Genomic DNA, 6,015 nt, shown 5'->3' on the forward strand with positions numbered 1-6,015 from the left:
TTAATAAGAGTTCGATGCTTTTGGGTTAAATATAGATTTAAAAATCCCTCAAGTATAAACAATTAAAACATATTTTATTAATTTCATGTCACTTGCTGTTTTCTTCAAAACTACCTGAATTGAAGCAGTTAGCAGGAGCGATCAGAAAAAGAAGATATTATTATGAATAACATGAAATAAACACATCAAGATGTACTGAAAAAATGAATATATTTCTTAGATTAGTCCATCTCTTTCTTCTGTAGGCTACTACATCATACATGAATCATATCCATGGAATATTATCCATAGTTGATTTTCTTTGTCATCCTCTACTTCTGGCTGGTACACCTCTAGGCCTGAAATCAAAAAGTTATTGATAATTATTTATTATTCATCATAAAAAAACTTTGCAAAGTGAATTCTGGAATTGATTGTTTGTAATCTGTTTAAGTTTTTAATTATATTTCTTGGGAAGAAACCCCCCAATAATGACAAAGTAATATTATATGAGAAATAATAAACCAACAATCAGTTAAATTATTATTAGCATCAATCTGTAAGTTGTGTAATTCTGAATGATTGATTGAATAATAAATAAATCTCCATGCAGGAATTGGGATTAATCAGTGTGCCCCAAGGTCAAAAGAACTTGTTGGTGAACAGCATATTTTTGGATACCATGAACAATTCATTATTTCTGTGGTCAGTAGGCCTACTTTTCGACCGTTTGGTTTACTAAACTCTTCCAAAATGTACTGCATAAAGTAATTATTAGTTCTACATTCAGAGAAACAAGTTTAATGAAACAAATGGGAATAATCAATAAATTAATTGCTTAATCTGAAATGATGATTATCTACAACATTATAAGTAGAACTAAGTGATTTGAAAATAAATACCAAACTGTAAATACATGAATCTCTCAAAATAATGCAGGCATTTAATAAATTCAATCATAAATTTTAAAAGGTGGAATCACTGTCATTAAAGCTATTATTCAGTGTTTTCTACCAGCACTTGCTGAGTGAATTTTTGAAGTCATCTATTCATAGTTCTAATGTATGGTCATTCATAAAGTTCATCATTCACTCAAGATCAAGATGGACATTTGAGAAGATTGTTTTAAAAACAATGTATTCACTTATCTATTCAGAGAATAGAGCTGTTCATAATATTTGGGATTCCTTCCATAAAGAATTTATGAAACAAAATCTAATAATGTGATAACATTTTAACATCAAATTATTGATTTAATGTTATCACATTATTAGATTCTGTTACATAAATTATTTCTTTATGGAAGGAATCCCAAATTTTATGAACAGCTCTATTCCCTGAAACAGTGAATACATTATTTTTTAAACATTCTTCTCAACTGTCCATCTTCATCTCATGTGGTTTCACGTTATTTCGAAATATTGTATACTGTAAGCTATTAATGATTTCAAAATTCAGTCAGTATTTCAATTATTTTAGTCACATACCATAGTTATGTCTTACTATTTGAATATCTAACATCAAGTCGATAATAAAACATCGAAGTGGATAAACTTTTTGAAAAAAATGGGAAACTGTATAAAATGACATCGCCTATATGAAGTTTGAAAAATGGGTGTAATTTTATCTTACCTAACTAACTTATTCTAACCATGGGTTCCAAAGAATTTTTCCATCCTGGTCAACAAAAAAGAATTCATATGCATTTCCTTTTGAGCACATTCTCTTCAATATTTTGTTTGTAAATAGTACCTGAAAAAAGAAACATATTTAATCTTTCAACATATATCCATTTTGGAGATAAAGTGAAGTTAATCATCAATGATAATACTTAGTTTGGACTTTGAATAAATTAGAAGTGAACTGGGCCTCGAAAAACTATTTACATTAGATAGACTATACATACTATAAGTATATAGCCTACTTACATTCGTAGCACATAACAGAAAACACTTTAAAGTTTTATAATATAAATTAAAACAAGAGACACACGACATGGATAGCTTAGATTAAAAACACTAAATAACTTACATTACACTCTCTGTTCGGTCGAGAAAAGGGACACAGTTCCTTGAATATTTCCGATTATAATGTAAGTTTTCCAGTGTCTTTATTATCGATCTATGTTGTGTGTCTCGTGTTTTAATTTATACTATTTACATTGATTTACCTGGCCTCACGCAATATATCGATCTATAGAGCATGAATAAGTGTTTCAAATACATTACTATTTTAGTTTTAAATGAGTTTGGTAGCAATGGTCAACCAGAAAAATAGTACCTATTTTATCTTCTTTCAATATTCAATTACACTGACTCTGATCAAGTTATTTCTATAGGTTAACAATCTATGTAATTTTGTTTCCAAGTGAATTTAAATTAATTAAAAGAAGATTAATTTATAGATAGGTACCAAAGACAAAGTAAATGTTCTAATAGTCAGGTTAGTTTTGTTATTGTATTGATAAACTATGGGTTTACAATATTTTGAGGTACAGCAAGGATAATGGAAGTTTAGGACTAAGAATGTAATGAAATACTTCAAAGTCAAATAATGATGTTATTTTCAATAAATCGGTTTGTGTAAACTACTAGCTGCATTATAAAAAATGTATTTTGTGATTAGGCCAACTCAATGAAAGTTTAAAGATGTTAGCATGAAATGCTATCTTATCTTATAATGAAATGCAAAATGTTATCTTGGTTGAATAATGTTTTGAATCTGATCATTTAATGTTAATCTAATCAATCAAGCTTGAATGAGTTTAAATAATTGATTAGATTTATCTCTTTCTTGTGATAATTCTCTACCATAAACAAACAGCCTAGTCTAGGCTTTACAATTACATTATTATTAAATACTAGAAATTATACTTTAAATAAATAAACTTTTGTCAACTTCTAACTTCTTGAAAAATGAAAAAGATAGCAATTTAGACCTAGAGACTAGGTTATTAAAGGCCTACTACAGTAGGCTTAGGCTACCTGAATAAAAATTGTAAACATGCTGGGAGTCTACTTATAAAAACTATATTAAATTGTGTACGGTAGATCTAGCCTACTTTATTATGAAATTTAAGTCTACTTACTTGAATCCTCTATCATATCAGCAATTTTTAACCATATTCTATTTTTCAAATAGGTAATTCGTTGTGCAGGTCTGGAAAGTACAAAACTTTGAACTGTCACATCAATTTTATAATGAATTTTACGCCTTTCTGTTCTAAATCCATTTTCAATTTCTCTTGTAAAAATTATAAGAATAAAGAAATCAATGGAAATATTTTAAACCTCAATTTTCTACTGCAAATTAATTTCACAGTATAATCGTAGCAATCCGAAATCTGACAATCGACAGCAAAATAATATCAAAACAAACCAACCAACAATCAAAGATTGAGGTTAAAAAGAACATGGCGTCTGATCCAGAGAAAGAATTATTCTGCCGGGTCACGTGATCAGAGCAGAAAAAGAATTCGAAGCTGTCTGTTCCCGTCGACAGAATCCCGAAATTAGTTCTTCTTCGACAAAACGGTTCACGAGCAGTGATCGGTCGAAGCAAAATAGCATTGTGTTGATAGGCCTTAAAAAGAACGGCAAAATGAACGACAGTTCGTTTCTGATTTGAACAGTTCTTTTTTTCTGCTCAACTTTCTGTCGATGGGTGAACACTCCCATAAGAACCAATGTTAATTGAAAGTGAATTCTGTCGTCTGCCCGTTACGAAAACACGGCTTTATAGATGACCAGGATAAGTTGTTCTCACTTTGGCAATAGAATAAATTTAACTAAGTAAATGAGAAATATGATCATTTGTTCACTATAGATAAAACTTTAGAAGTGAACCATGATGAGGAAGATTAGTGATATCTTTCAATCACATGAATAATTTGATGAAAAACACATTAGTGAATATATATATATATTTCTTCAAGTATTACAATAAATGAATTTAAAAGCTTATATAAAATAGAATTGATGGAATGAACACTAGTAAATTGTATATACATTTTGAAGTATCACAAAAGATGCATCAATAAGTTTATATAGAATTCAATTGATGGAATAAACACTAGTGAATTGTTTATATATTTTGAAGTAGTTACTGTAGTTGAAGTCCAATCTTTATCTCACAATTCAATGTTGGAATTACTCCAATGCAGGCTTTGTTCATTCATGTTTCAAGAATGGAACCTGCAAAAGTAAAAGCAAAACAAGAATTGATAAAGCTTCAGGCAACATCTTAGAAGGAATATAATACTCACTATACAGCTTAGGTTATCTTCCATTATACCCCTTCTTCACTACAAAACCAGGATTGCAAAAAACTAATTTTCTCTCAAAACAAACTAATAATTCCACTATAGTGATTATTATTCCATTATTGCATTTATATTTGTCTTATACAATATGAGTTATAAGAGTACAGCCAGAATGAATTTCTGACTGTGCAAGTTGGAAGATAAGTACAAATATTACGACAGCCAGATGAAGAAGCTTCCAACAAATAATATTTCAGATAGAGGAATAAATTCTAAACATAGTGTAATATATTTTTGAAGCAAACTGTTCAATTTCGTATTAAAATAAATCTAAAAAGTTATGTTGTTTCATAACCTAAAAGTTGTTTACATGACCCCTTCGGTTTTTCAATGTTTATTATTACAGCTGTTTTTTCTTGAAATGAAACTATTTGTAATTGTAATCTAAGTAGTTTTTACTAGTCAAAACTTACCTCAAACGTCTTGAGATGATGAATCTTCTATTTGCAATTTGCAATTGAAATGAGAGCTACATTGAATCGGTCGAAATCCAGTGTCGCTAAATGAGCAGTGGGATATTATCTTCCCACTTTTCAGTGATTTGCAAATTAACCACAATTTCGTAGCTGCTGACGTCAGAAAACTATGCACAGATGATGCTCCATATGTTATTTTGTCAGTAATAGTAATTGGGAGATCATAGAACAAGGAGATCATAGAGGGTAAACATTTATTTACCAGCATGCATGGTGGGAAACTATTATCCCAGTGCCCTTTAAAGGGTTAAATCATTATGAAAACATTCTATTGGAGGAAGTTCTTTCCAATGTACTTTCTTTCCCCAACTTCTTTTCCATGTCTGTACTTTCTACCAAATTACGCACCAATACTTCCAAGGATTCAGACATAAACTTGTAGGAATCTAAAAATTTAATTTTGCCTACCGAAAGTGTCAAAAATCTCTCTGATGTATTCGCGATGCAGGAAATTTCTTTTTTACATTTACCGTGCGATTTCAGAATAAAATGCGAATCAAAACCGGAGAATTATGAAAATAACATGATATTACTTCGGGATACGTGCTGTTAAATTGAGAAGTTCAGTAATTTGGTTGATAGAGTGCATCACTGCAGGTTATATAAGGTGTGTACTGCGCCAAATGTAAGCCATTATCAGTTTACCTTTGAACAGGAATCATGTCCTATTCTTTGTGTTCTGATATTTTGGACAAGCCACAAACTCGCTCTATACTTTGTGATCTTGATTCTGATATTTTGGACAAGCTCAAACTCAGTCGTTGGTACTTTACGATATTGAATCAACAAGTTCTATTATGAACCAAGGAGAAGCAGTACACCAATCCAGAAGTCGGGAGAGGAGGGGGAAGAGGAGGTGGAGGAGCAGAAACGTGAGGAGGAACAGAACGTAAGAGAACAGAAAGGAGTGCAAAAGCAGACACCTACGAAAATTGCTACGGTTGATCTTCACTGGTTTAAACAAACTTGTAATCAAATTATTGTGAAAGAACTTGCTATCGTTGCGAGTGCAATAATTATGCTGTATTCCATTTCGAATCACCATTTGCAAGATGGAATTGAGGGCAAATTGTATAACGATGTAACATGGCTGGAACGTAACTATCATAAAAAAATGGAAGATGGAGATTTGAATACAGTGACTCATTAATACGTGATTACCTTGCAGGTTCTGAGAAAATTTTCACAAAAGGAACTGAGAAAGCAAAGTTTTTGAGAAGATTGCATTCTAACGTACAA

At 30.8% G+C, this 6,015-nt stretch overlaps 2 long non-coding RNA genes across 2 annotated transcripts; both read right to left on the reverse strand.

The window, feature by feature from the left end:
• Positions 1-286: 286 nt before the first annotated feature.
• On the reverse strand, positions 287-3,325 carry LOC120351892. The gene is made up of 3 exons (XR_005571608.1): positions 3,068-3,325; positions 1,612-1,731; positions 287-338 (listed from the first exon to the last, which is right to left on the reverse strand). It is a non-coding gene; the product is annotated as an uncharacterized LOC120351892 (long non-coding RNA).
• Positions 3,326-4,079: 754 nt separating this feature from the next.
• Positions 4,080-5,006, reverse strand: LOC120351891. Its single transcript, XR_005571607.1, has 2 exons — positions 4,714-5,006; positions 4,080-4,172 (listed from the first exon to the last, which is right to left on the reverse strand). It is a non-coding gene; the product is annotated as an uncharacterized LOC120351891 (long non-coding RNA).
• Positions 5,007-6,015: the final 1,009 nt, after the last annotated feature.

Source organism: Nilaparvata lugens, chromosome 6 (genome assembly GCF_014356525.2).
Source record: "Nilaparvata lugens isolate BPH chromosome 6, ASM1435652v1, whole genome shotgun sequence".
NCBI classification, from domain to species: domain Eukaryota; kingdom Metazoa; phylum Arthropoda; class Insecta; order Hemiptera; family Delphacidae; genus Nilaparvata; species Nilaparvata lugens.